This window comes from Eurosta solidaginis, chromosome 1 (genome assembly GCF_040869045.1).
Source record: "Eurosta solidaginis isolate ZX-2024a chromosome 1, ASM4086904v1, whole genome shotgun sequence".
In the NCBI taxonomy this organism is placed as follows: Eukaryota; Metazoa; Arthropoda; class Insecta; order Diptera; family Tephritidae; genus Eurosta; species Eurosta solidaginis.
The window spans coordinates 101,764,245-101,778,720 of NC_090319.1; the positions used below are offsets into that span (position 1 = coordinate 101,764,245).

Sequence of the window (14,476 nt, forward strand, 5' to 3'; positions counted from 1 at the left end):
GGGTCTAGCTGGACGTCCAGCTGTACCCACTACTTTTGATGTTTAAAAAAAAACATTAAAAGTTTTCAAAAAAACGAATCGTTTTTGGAACTATCGAGCCCATAAATAGCACAAAATTCTGGACCTATCCCGTTTCGATTTTTCCGTCTGGGGTTATATGTCCCCGCTCCCCCCTTGTCACCCCTCTGTTTTTCTGGACAGACCGAAGCTTATGTTGGAGCACATAAATAGCACATAATTCCCACATTAAAATTTTTTTGTTTGACCTAGTGCTTATGAAGGGGGCGGTCTAGCTGGACGTCCAGCTGGACCCCCATTTTGAGGTTAAATAAAAGTACTTAAATTTTGAGCACAAAATTTTTTATTTTGGGAACAAATTAGCACATAAATAGCACATAATACCTGGCCTACCAAATTTCGAATCCATCGTGGGGGGGGGGGGGACCTGACCTTGACGGACCTGGTTTTGCCATGCTCATCGCGAAATGCCGCAAAGTTCTGTTTCTATGAGCTTGCTAATTGTTGGCAGGAATTTACATGAAATCAGAATCCCTTTGTTCTTTCTGCCCTAAAAATTTCTAGAATTTCATTAACTATCAGTTTCCAAAGAAGAGGCGAAAGCACGCCGCCATGAGGTGTGCCTCTGGTAGCCATTTTACAAACTGAACCAGCTCCTAAAGTTGCGTTGACGACACTACTCCTGAGCAGAGAATCGATCCATGCATATGTAGAGTGTTGGGTTCCATGTTGTATAAGTGCCCTGCGGATGTCTTCCGTTTGGATGCTGTTGAAAGCACCCTCAATATACAGGAAAGCTGGCAAGGTGTATTTATTGTACTTTAATGATTTCCACGAGTACGCTAACTCCCTCGTGAAGGGCGTTTTTAACTCATTTGTGTTTCCGGTATGCATCCTGACCTATGTCCATCTGACAGAATTTATGTAAAATAACTGAAAAAAATTGTTGGCCTATTTTTTTCTCGCAAGTGTACATAAAACATAGAAGCTATTTATAACTTAGCCGTGCTTCACTAGAGCTTGATGAATCTATGCACATGCATTCCGCATAGCTTTAAGCTGAAATATAACTCATTCATGGAATCAAGTGTTGTTGCTTTTGTTCTTGACGCTATTATCGTTACCCCAAAAGAAAGAGCATCAGGAGAATGTTTTTTCTTCCACCTGCTCAACTGATTCAACCATCACTTTGACCGTAGGCCTGTCACTCTTCATTTATTTCACTTACAAAATGCAGTTGCTATGCCATTCAAAATAATTATCATCCTCACTTTATTCATGGACATACATCACTTCTTTTGAAGTTAAATTTTCTGTGGCCCCAAGTCATACCCGCCTGATTCGATACGCAAAAAGAAATCTTGATAGCATTTTATATAAATAAATACATTTAAGATTTTGAAAATGTATAGCGGTCCATATTCGGACAATTGATTTTGAATGACATTTGTGGATATTTTACCTTTATATTCGAGATTTGAAGGCTTTTATACAACGCTTTCTATGGCGTGTTTTTAGACTTAGGCTGTTATGACTTGTGACCACAGATTTAATTCCTTTCTTTTTAACATTTTGTGCTATATTTCGTAGCTTTGACTTAAAAAAGGAGTATTTTTTTTAACGATCAAAAAACAGATACAAAAAAATAATTTCCGCCATATAAGGACGTTCCAATACGTCGTCGATGTCCCGGACGTCCACTTGTGATCACATGAAACTTGCTCACGTGAAATTAAGTATCGAACGATTTATGAAAATGATAATATATTATAGATTCTATGAATATATATCCCCACTAAAGTCCGAACTAGAACCGAACCTTTCGTTAACCGAACCCGAACAAACATTTTTGTCAAACTTTGGTTTGGATGAACTTCATCCAAATCTAGATATTTCAGGTCAGGGAGTTCGTTTGTTTAGAGGACCATTACTAAAATCAGCAGAGGTGCAACATCTCTCCTTGAGATGCACATTTCATATGAAATATTACTTTTTTTGCTAAGGCTGCACCATCGGCTGGGAAATTTGGACTTATTTCAGCTTGAAAGATGCAACCAAACCAGCTCGATTCGAACCCGCGATCTTCCAAACCAATTACCTTGCAAAACTCCCTCGAGGGACAACACAGAAGAATTTGAGTAGGTTGTCATATGCAAAAATAAGCATTGGATGTCAATCGTCGCAGTTTATATATAAGTGCAGGCCCTCAGGAGGGAGCTTCTCCATTCAAGCTACTGAACGTCGCATTGTCTATTTGTTCTATAGGTTGCTATACCCAACAAACGACCTGTAAGTTCTTTATTATTTATTCTATGCTGGAATATGGTTCACATGGTGTGAAGGTCAAGGAAATCCCGCTATTTTGTCAGCAGACTGCTTGTGCTGAAAAAAGTGGGTAAGACGCTATCACGAGCTCTGGCACATTGCTTCCGTTCCAACTGCGAGGGTTGTAGTTATAGGAAGCTTCTGCGCGGGCAGTATTACTCCTAGTCGTTAAGAGTTTTCCACAAAAATAGCTGTTAAGGCAGGTTGAAGGTGGCGGTGTTATACTAGGGAGTTTACCGCAGAACGTGCTTGATCTGGAACAGCAAGGAGCACAAAATTTTTGTAGAAACTGCGACGTCGAGGAGTATTAGGCTTACATGCTTCTCGATGTTATCCCCCTTTGAGGTGACATAACATCATTTTATGGCCATTTAGGAAATTTCTATTTGACCTTATGACTATTTCGAGGAAAAATACCATAACCGTCCTGCAAATAATCGAGCTAGCGCAGAACTATAGCATCAAGAGACGGTACTTGTTCTACTTCTGTCCTCTCGCCGTGCTTTCAACTGACACTTTTAACATTATGACATCCTACGAAATGGCAATTTCTTTCCGTTGTAGACCTTTCAAACGAGTTATTTACTGGTACAGTCGTAGCCTTTGATTTAATAATTTAAACCTCAGATATCAGCGTTGATGGCACAGGTGTGGTTAATAACCGTCCCGCTCTGCATTCGATTACCACCAGTTCGCAGTCATTTAACCTATAGTGCGTAAATGTCGCTTTGCGTGAATATCTTCCATATTTGCTGCATATGCCTACTGGATGTTAAGAACAACACAAAGCAAAAAACTTCTGCAAGACTGGTTAGATGTTTAGTTGGATATGTTCTTTTTTGTGCTTAGTTAACCATTCGAACAGGATTATATTTGGGTATTTTTCCTCGCTGGAAGTGCGTCAGGGTCCAACGTATTCTAAAAATGTGTACTGTGATTTGCTTCAAGCTTGGTACATGGAAAGCTTTTGCTAAGATTGATACATTTGATATTCCTAAGAAAAGAAGGAGAGAAAGAGGTAGAAGAGTGTTAGGGAGAGATAGAAGAGAAGTTGTAGGGGAGAGGAAGATTGAGAGAGAGAAAGAGAGATTCTTAAATATACTTTAAGAAGAAAAGAGGGAAGAAGAGGAAGTGGGTGAAGAGGAGGAGATTGTTAATCATGACCCATAGGATCAGTGTTGCCAGGTGATGCAAAAAAAAGAAGCTAGATTGGCAAAAAAAAAGGTTAGAAAAGGCTTAATTTAGAAAAAAAAAGAAGCTAAAAAAAGGCCAGAATTTTTTTGGTTAATTCATTAAATTTTTTTTATATTTTAGTTTACACATTTGTAAATAAAAACTTATAAACATAACTTAAGCATAATTTCCTGTTTCAAAACCTATCAGGCACATTTTCTTTGACTAGCACATGGAATTACTTTAAATGATTGCATCTATCTATAAATCTTATAAAATAAAGTCGCTAAATTCCATGTATGCACATATGTAACTTCACACAGAATGCTCCGATTTTAAAACGGTTTTTTGCATTTGAAAGCTTAGCTACGTGAGATGGTACAGTTAATATAATTTGAAGGTATATATTATAGGGGCGTGGCAAATTGCCAAAATGTAGTAAAAAATCATAAAATTTTTGTTTACACAGCTATAACTCATAAACGGATGGATGGATGGATTTAAAAAATTCTACTTTTCAGTAAAACTTTGAAATATTTACCTTCGATTTGCATCAAAAAAAAACTTGATTCCTTTCTTATATCAGCCAAATTGTTTAAACAAAAGTAACATTTTTATCAAAAAATGCGTATGTGTGTTTGTTCGCTGTGAATTGTCCGCGCTAATTGCTTTTGAGTGAGGCTTGATGCGACACATACATACGTACATATATAGCATTCGCTGCGTTATTTAACTTCGGGCGTAAGTTTATAGGTATGTATGGATGTACATCACTACATAGTATAAAACAAAGTCGCTTTGTCTGTCCCTATGTCCCTTTGAATGCTTTAACCTTTAAAATACGCAACGGATTTTGATGCGCTTTTTTTTTTTAATAGAAAAAGAGTGATTGAAGAGGAAGTAATGGATGAACATATTTGGCTGAAAATTGGTGGGGGTAGCTTAGAACCAGGAGACAGACATAGGCTAATTTTATCCCGTTCTGGATAGGGTCTTGTTATCAAAATGTGGACCTGGGTAATCCTGGGATATGTTTGTACAATATGGGTATCGAATGTAAGCTGTTTATGAGTACTTTGATACGGGGTATTTTTCGTACCCGCGTGTTACTAGGGTCTCGAGATATAAGCGAAAACGTGGACGCGGGTACCCCTAGAATGTGTTTATAGAATATGGATAACGAATGAAAGCTGTGTATGAGTGCTTTAGTACAGGGTAGTTTTCATACCTATTTGTGAAGGGTCTCGAGATATAGGCCAAAACGTGCATCAGGGTAACACTAGGATGTGTTTTTACATTATGGGTATATAAAATTGAAGCTGTTTATGAGTGCTTTAGTACAGAGTAATTTTTATACCGCTGGGTGACTAGGGTCTCAAGATATGGGCAAAACCTGGACCCGGATACCCCTAGAATGTGGGTGTAATATGGATATCAAATGAAAGTTGTTGCCGAGAGCTTTAAAGTAATTTTCATTGTGATATTCGATTTAGTTGCATTAACCTGGCAAAACTGATAAATGTGCATGCGAAGCCGAAATAAAGACATGAATTAATAATACCCACATAACTATTTACATACGTCCTATTCGATTTGCCTGGTAATAAGGGATGAAGAAGAATGGGAAAAACTTTAGAGAAGAGAAAAGACGGAAGGAGAAGGAGACTGAGAAAGAGATAGAGTGAGACGAAAAGAGAGATAGATGAAGCGAAAAGACGGAGGGAGGAGTGAATAAAAGGATTAAGAAAAAGTGAAGAGGGGGATGGGGGGGGGCAGAGTTAGACGGAAAAAGTTTATTAAAAGATAGACCAAATTTAGGGCAGAACAACGTCTGACGGGTCTGCTAGTATGTGTATATACATAAAAAAAAAATTACAAACTAATTGTTTATATAAAATATTCCCCATCTGAAGAATCAGAAGAGCTTATGTCTGGGTATAAAGTTTCGCTATTTACCATAGATATGAGATCATAGGTAATTTCAAAGTCATTACAACATTTAGATAAGCGTTTTAACGAGCATCTAATATTAAGCAGCGCATTAAGCATTTTAATTTTTAGTTTGTTCCTTAATTTAGTTTTCAGAATTTTCATGCCACTAAAAACTCTTTCAACCTCCGCGTTACTGAGTGGTAATACTAAAAAACTAAATATGAATTCGACAAGTTCTAAAAAAGGAGGTTCGTTTAATGCAGTTTTATGTTCTCGGACTTCCGACCAAAATTCCATGGTGGAGTGTACATTTTTCCATTGTATTGTTATAAGTTTTCGCCACTGCAGCTCTATTAATGCTCTTTGACTTGAAGAATAACTATACTTCTATTTTTCAAAGTAAGAAAATACATCTGGCTTAGAAACTTTCAACGAATTTTCAGCAGAAAAAGAATTAATCTTTTGTAGAGAACTCATATTATAAGGTCTTAGGTGTTCACAGGAACTATTGAAATTATTTTATTTTAGAAATTATTAAAAATACAGTCGGAGTAAAAAAGGCTAGAAAAAAGTCACGAAGCTAAACCCAAAATTTCGAGGCTAAAGGAAAAAAAAGGCTAAATATAGCCTCGAAAAGGCTAACCTGGCAACACTGCATAGGATTTTCTTCGACAACGCACCGGTTAATATTTAGCTGTTGTGCTTAAGGTCTGAAAATGGTTTAGAAAAAATGTTTTTGGTAGCCCCAAGTCCCCTTTTAGGAAAAACTTATAGAGATTCCATATATTAGTGGGGGTGCAGTTGGAGTAGATTTGAGAGTTGGAGTGGGAGTGAGAGCGGGAGCGAGGGTGAGAGTTGGAGTTAGAATGTGAGCGAGATATATAGAATAGATTAGATTAGATTATTTATTTATTACGGCCAGAAGCCTAATTCGTAAATTTGAAAATATTACAGTTTTTTATCTTATAGCTAAGGTTTTCCAATATTCATATAATTTTGTTTTAAATACTGTTATTTGGTTGCAACTTTTTATATCCATAGGCAGATCATTGTAACTTTTCAGACCCTTGTAGAAAATGTTCTGTTGATCAATTTCAGTTCTAAAAAACGGCAATTTGAAATTATGTTTGCTCCTCGTATTTATGTTGTGAGTTTGCTCAACTAATGCTATATTTTTATTTAAATACTCAGGTACATTTCCATGTTTGATATTAAATATGAATTTCATGGAGTGGAAAAAAATCTTTTGTTTCACACTTAACAAGTCTAAAGTCTTCAACATGTCAGCCGTTCGTGTATCTCTAGGTTTCTGAAGAATAAATCTCATGCATCTATTTTGAAGCTCTTGGAGCTTGTCTACTTCTTTATCCGATATTATGAATAGAATGGACGGGCAGTACACGAAGTGCGGTTCTATAACTGATTTATATAAGATTATTTTGTACTTTTTCTGAATGAATTTCGTTGTTCTCTGCATTACTCCTGTTTTATTAGCAACTTTTTTAATTGTATAATTTATATGATCTTCAAATTTGAGTTTATTATCAATTATTATTCCTAAGTATTTTATATTGTTAACTCTTTGTATGATTTCATCATTTATTTTTAGCTCGGCTATATCGTCCTCATTGATATTCCTCCTTGTTATTATCATATATTTAGTTTTATTTATGTTTAGTTTCAGTCTATTACCACACAACCATTTATACAAGTTATTTATTTCATGTTGCATTTTGGCGAGTGCAGTATTAATATTATTTTCACTTATCATAATTAATGCATCATCCGCAAAAAGTCTAATTTCACAACCTTCGATAGCATTGACAATGTCATTTATGTATATAAGAAATAATATAGGTGCCAATACTGAGCCTTGAGTGTTTTTTCCTAAATCCTGACTGTTGGTAGACTAGTATATTATTTACTTCAAGATGATTCACCAACTGATTCTTAACAACGACTTCGAGAATTTTAGCATCACTTGGCAGGGTATTTATGGGTCTAAGTTCTTCAGGTTGCATTGTCTTTTTAACTTTTTCCACAGGTATTATTGTTGACGTTTTCCACATTTCAGGTACTACACCATCTTCTAAGCTGTTATTGATTATTTGAGCATAGAAATATTAGGTATACAATCTTTTAGTACACCTTCGGATAGCAGTTTTCTTCCACCTATTTTATATTTAAAGTCTGTTAGGATATTAATAACATCATCGGTGGTAATTTCAGCAAACTTTAATTTTGAATGGATTTGTGTATCCTCTAGTGCTACTTGACAGGTTTCGATGTTATTATTAATTTCAATCACACTGTTTACAAAAAATCTATTTAACCATTCGCCAGATCGGTTTCGTTTTCAACCAGTATGCCATCCAGTATCACCTTTTTTATCCCTTCGTTATCTTTAGCTTGGTTGACCGTTTGTTTGAGATATTTCCACATTTCTTTAACATTATATTCATTCAAAATGATTTTATTCTCCATATACTTTATTTTTTTTAATTTGACTAATTTTTTGTAGACCTATTTATATTTTTATATTCATCCCACTCTCCAGTTTGTAACGCACGCGTGTACATATTGTATTTATATTTATTTATTTGTGCCAATTCTCTATCATACCATTTATTCATTAACTTGATATGCACTTCTTTCTCGTAGGTTAAACTTTCCATAGCCTGAATCATTATATTATTAATTAATTCGGCTTTTACATCAATTGATAAGTTTATATTAAAGTTGAAGTTATATGATCTAAGGACGCTTATTAAAATATCACTATTATATTTGTCCCATGCTATTATTTTCTTGGTCAGTCTCGTGGTCAGTCTCGTGGACGTTTTAATATTAAATTTTATAGTTTCATGATCAGACATTTTGTATTCCTGCAAATTATTACAGAGAATTTCATCCGAGTTTGAAAATAATAGATCAATTTTCGATTCACTTGTATCTGTGATTCGCGTATTAAATTCTATTTTTTGGCTCATCCCCATCACACCAAATATCTCATTTAATTTAGTACTATATGTTGAGATGCAGTTCATGTTAATATTGAAATCAACGACTACTATATTATGGTTACTTTTTTCATATTTATCAATTAGAATTTCATTTAGGTATTCAACAAAAGCTGCATCACTAGTGCTCGGCGAGTGGTACAGAACTCCAATCTGCCACTTTTTATCAACCTTCTTCAGTTTTATTACAATGCACCAAACGTTTTCATTTATATTATCATTATAGATTACTTTAACATCAATTGTACTATGTACATAAACTAACACACCTCCTGTGTGCCTGCTATGGGAATCACATCTTATCATTTTATAGGTTGCTATTTTTAATTCATTGTCTAGAATATCTTTGGTTGTACATGTTTCAGAGCACAGTATGATGCCTGGTCTATGAACTTCCGCCAACACTTCCAACTCTGATTTGTTAGCTACTAGGCTATTTATGTTTAAATAGATGCATTTAAAGTCATTGTTGATGTCCTTTGTGGATCTTTTTTGGTACTTTGATACTCTACGTTGCATAACATTAGCATGGTCCAGGTGAGCCAGTGGCCTGATTGTTAGTTGCTAGTATCCTAGCCTTTGTTTTCTTACATTTAAGTGTTTTAAGTAGACAGGGCAATGTCTGCTATTGCAAGGGTGATTGGTATCAAGCCCTAGATTTAATTTCTCATTAGCTCTAATACAATTTATGCACATGTTTTTTGGTTGTTCCTTGCACTCCATGGGTTTATGTTTACCCAAGCATTTGCTACAAACATCTTCATTTTTGCATTCACTAGCTTTATGGTTGTATCCTTTACATTTAAAACACATTGTTATATCAACACCATCGTATACTTTGCACCTTTCCCATCCTATATTCAGTTTATCTAATTTTAACGCTTCAGTGAATATTTCCACATCCACCTCAACTATTGCATTATAATAATTTTTATACTCAGTTGAGCAGAGCTCACAGTTGAGCAGAGCTCACAGAGTATATTAACTTTGATTGGATAACGGTTGGTTGTACAGGTATAAAGGAATCGAGATAGATATAGACTTCCATATATCAAAATCATCAGTATCGAAAAAAAAAATTCGATTGAGCCATGTCCGTCCGTCTGTCCGTTAACACGATAACTTGAGTAAATTTTGAGGTATCTTGATGAAATTTGGTATGTAAGTTCCTGGGCACTCATCTCAGATCGCTATTTAAAATGAACGATATCGGACAATAACCACGCCCACATTCGAACAGGATTATATTTGGGTATTTTTCCTCGCTGGAAGTGCGTCAGGGTCCAACGTATTCTAAAAATGTGTACTGTGATTTGCTTCAAGCTTGGTACATGGAAAGCTTTTGCTAAGATTGATACATTTGATATTCCTAAGAAAAGAAGGAGAGAAAGAGGTAGAAGAGTGTTAGGGAGAGATAGAAGAGAAGTTGTAGGGGAGAGGAAGATTGAGAGAGAGAAAGAGAGATTCTTAAATATACTTTAAGAAGAAAAGAGGGAAGAAGAGGAAGTGGGTGAAGAGGAGGAGATTGTTAATCATGACCCATAGGATCAGTGTTGCCAGGTGATGCAAAAAAAAGAAGCTAGATTGGCAAAAAAAAAAGGTTAGAAAAGGCTTAATTTAGAAAAAAAAAGAAGCTAAAAAAAGGCCAGAATTTTTTTGGTTAATTCATTAAATTTTTTTTATATTTTAGTTTACACATTTGTAAATAAAAACTTATAAACATAACTTAAGCATAATTTCCTGTTTCAAAACCTATCAGGCACATTTTCTTTGACTAGCACATGGAATTACTTTAAATGATTGCATCTATCTATAAATCTTATAAAATAAAGTCGCTAAATTCCATGTATGCACATATGTAACTTCACACAGAATGCTCCGATTTTAAAACGGTTTTTTGCATTTGAAAGCTTAGCTACGTGAGATGGTACAGTTAATATAATTTGAAGGTATATATTATAGGGGCGTGGCAAATTGCCAAAATGTAGTAAAAAATCATAAAATTTTTGTTTACACAGCTATAACTCATAAACGGATGGATGGATGGATTTAAAAAATTCTACTTTTCAGTAAAACTGAAATATTTACCTTCGATTTGCATCAAAAAAAAACTTGATTCCTTTCTTATATCAGCCAAATTGTTTAAACAAAAGTAACATTTTTATCAAAAAATGCGTATGTGTGTTTGTTCGCTGTGAATTGTCCGCGCTAATTGCTTTTGAGTGAGGCTTGATGCGACACATACATACGTACATATATAGCATTCGCTGCGTTATTTAACTTCGGGCGTAAGTTTATAGGTATGTATGGATGTACATCACTACATAGTATAAAACAAAGTCGCTTTGTCTGTCCCTATGTCCCTTTGAATGCTTTAACCTTTAAAAATACGCAACGGATTTTGATGCGCTTTTTTTTTTTTAATAGAAAAAGAGTGATTGAAGAGGAAGTAATGGATGAACATATTTGGCTGAAAATTGGTGGAGGGGTAGCTTAGAACCAGGAGACAGACATAGGCTAATTTTATCCCGTTCTGGATAGGGTCTTGTTATCAAAATGTGGACCTGGGTAATCCTGGGATATGTTTGTACAATATGGGTATCGAATGTAAGCTGTTTATGAGTACTTTGATACGGGGTATTTTTCGTACCCGCGTGTTACTAGGGTCTCGAGATATAAGCGAAAACGTGGACGCGGGTACCCCTAGAATGTGTTTATAGAATATGGATAACGAATGAAAGCTGTGTATGAGTGCTTTAGTACAGGGTAGTTTTCATACCTATTTGTGAAGGGTCTCGAGATATAGGCCAAAACGTGCATCAGGGTAACACTAGGATGTGTTTTTACATTATGGGTATATAAAATTGAAGCTGTTTATGAGTGCTTTAGTACAGAGTAATTTTTATACCGCTGGGTGACTAGGGTCTCAAGATATGGGCAAAACCTGGACCCGGATACCCCTAGAATGTGGGTGTAATATGGATATCAAATGAAAGTTGTTGCCGAGAGCTTTAAAGTAATTTTCATTGTGATATTCGATTTAGTTGCATTAACCTGGCAAAACTGATAAATGTGCATGCGAAGCCGAAATAAAGACATGAATTAATAATACCCACATAACTATTTACATACGTCCTATTCGATTTGCCTGGTAATAAGGGATGAAGAAGAATGGGAAAAACTTTAGAGAAGAGAAAAGACGGAAGGAGAAGGAGACTGAGAAAGAGATAGAGTGAGACGAAAAGAGAGATAGATGAAGCGAAAAGACGGAGGGAGGAGTGAATAAAAGGATTAAGAAAAAGTGAAGAGGGGGATGGGGGGGGGGGGCAGAGTTAGACGGAAAAAGTTTATTAAAAGATAGACCAAATTTAGGGCAGAACAACGTCTGACGGGTCTGCTAGTATGTGTATATACATAAAAAAAAAATTACAAACTAATTGTTTATATAAAATATTCCCCATCTGAAGAATCAGAAGAGCTTATGTCTGGGTATAAAGTTTCGCTATTTACCATAGATATGAGATCATAGGTAATTTCAAAGTCATTACAACATTTAGATAAGCGTTTTAACGAGCATCTAATATTAAGCAGCGCATTAAGCATTTTAATTTTTAGTTTGTTCCTTAATTTAGTTTTCAGAATTTTCATGCCACTAAAAACTCTTTCAACCTCCGCGTTACTGAGTGGTAATACTAAAAAACTAAATATGAATTCGACAAGTTCTAAAAAAGGAGGTTCGTTTAATGCAGTTTTATGTTCTCGGACTTCCGACCAAAATTCCATGGTGGAGTGTACATTTTTCCATTGTATTGTTATAAGTTTTCGCCACTGCAGCTCTATTAATGCTCTTTGACTTGAAGAATAACTATACTTCTATTTTTCAAAGTAAGAAAATACATCTGGCTTAGAAACTTTCAACGAATTTTCAGCAGAAAAAGAATTAATCTTTTGTAGAGAACTCATATTATTAGGTCTTAGGTGTTCACAGGAACTATTGAAATTATTTTATTTTAGAAATTATTAAAAATACAGTCGGAGTAAAAAAGGCTAGAAAAAAGTCACGAAGCTAAACCCAAAATTTCGAGGCTAAAGGAAAAAAAAGGCTAAATATAGCCTCGAAAAGGCTAACCTGGCAACACTGCATAGGATTTTCTTCGACAACGCACCGGTTAATATTTAGCTGTTGTGCTTAAGGTCTGAAAATGGTTTAGAAAAAATGTTTTTGGTAGCCCCAAGTCCCCTTTTAGGAAAAACTTATAGAGATTCCATATATTAGTGGGGGTGCAGTTGGAGTAGATTTGAGAGTTGGAGTGGGAGTGAGAGCGGGAGCGAGGGTGAGAGTTGCAGTTAGAATGTGAGCGAGATATATAGAATAGATTAGATTAGATTATTTATTTATTACGGCCAGAAGCCTAATTCGTAAATTTGAAAATATTACAGTTTTTTATCTTATAGCTAAGGTTTTCCAATATTCATATAATTTTGTTTTAAATACTGTTATTTGGTTGCAACTTTTTATATCCATAGGCAGATCATTGTAACTTTTCAGACCCTTGTAGAAAATGTTCTGTTGATCAATTTCAGTTCTAAAAAACGGCAATTTGAAATTATGTTTGCTCCTCGTATTTATGTTGTGAGTTTGCTCAACTAATGCTATATTTTTATTTAAATACTCAGGTACATTTCCATGTTTGATATTAAATATGAATTTCATGGAGTGGAAAAAAATCTTTTGTTTCACACTTAACAAGTCTAAAGTCTTCAACATGTCAGCCGTTCGTGTATCTCTAGGTTTCTGAAGAATAAATCTCATGCATCTATTTTGAAGCTCTTGGAGCTTGTCTACTTCTTTATCCGATATTATGAATAGAATGGACGGGCAGTACACGAAGTGCGGTTCTATAACTGATTTATATAAGATTATTTTGTACTTTTTCTGAATGAATTTCGTTGTTCTCTGCATTACTCCTGTTTTATTAGCAACTTTTTTAATTGTATAATTTATATGATCTTCAAATTTGAGTTTATTATCAATTATTATTCCTAAGTATTTTATATTGTTAACTCTTTGTATGATTTCATCATTTATTTTTAGCTCGGCTATATCGTCCTCATTGATATTCCTCCTTGTTATTATCATATATTTAGTTTTATTTATGTTTAGTTTCAGTCTATTACCACACAACCATTTATACAAGTTATTTATTTCATGTTGCATTTTGGCGAGTGCAGTATTAATATTATTTTCACTTATCATAATTAATGCATCATCCGCAAAAAGTCTAATTTCACAACCTTCGATAGCATTGACAATGTCATTTATGTATATAAGAAATAATATAGGTGCCAATACTGAGCCTTGAGTGTTTTTTCCTAAATCCTGACTGTTGGTAGACTAGTATATTATTTACTTCAAGATGATTCACCAACTGATTCTTAACAACGACTTCGAGAATTTTAGCATCACTTGGCAGGGTATTTATGGGTCTAAGTTCTTCAGGTTGCATTGTCTTTTTAACTTTTTCCACAGGTATTATTGTTGACGTTTTCCACATTTCAGGTACTACACCATCTTCTAAGCTGTTATTAATTATTTGAGCATAGAAATATTAGGTATACAATCTTTTAGTACACCTTCGGATAGCAGTTTTCTTCCACCTATTTTATATTTAAAGTCTGTTAGGATATTAATAACATCATCGGTGGTAATTTCAGCAAACTTTAATTTTGAATGGATTTGTGTATCCTCTAGTGCTACTTGACAGGTTTCGATGTTATTATTAATTTCAATCACACTGTTTACAAAAAATCTATTTAGACCATTCGCCAGATCGGTTTCGTTTTCAACCAGTATGCCATCCAGTATCACCTTTTTTATCCCTTCGTTATCTTTAGTTTGGTTGACCGTTTGTTTGAGATATTTCCACATTTCTTTAACATTATATTCATTCAAAATGATTTTATTCTCCATATACTTTATTTTTTTTAATTTGACTAATTTTTTGTAG

General features: G+C 34.7%; 2 protein-coding genes across 17 annotated transcripts in view; both read left to right on the forward strand.

Annotated features, from left to right (window-relative positions):
- The window catches only part of LOC137236610 (activating signal cointegrator 1 complex subunit 3-like), a 246,448-nt gene that overhangs the window by 88,238 nt on the left and 143,734 nt on the right, over positions 1-14,476 (forward strand). The gene's annotated exons all lie outside the window — the stretch shown is intronic.
- The window catches only part of gpp (grappa), a 276,164-nt gene that overhangs the window by 83,477 nt on the left and 178,211 nt on the right, over positions 1-14,476 (forward strand). The window lies entirely within an intron of this gene.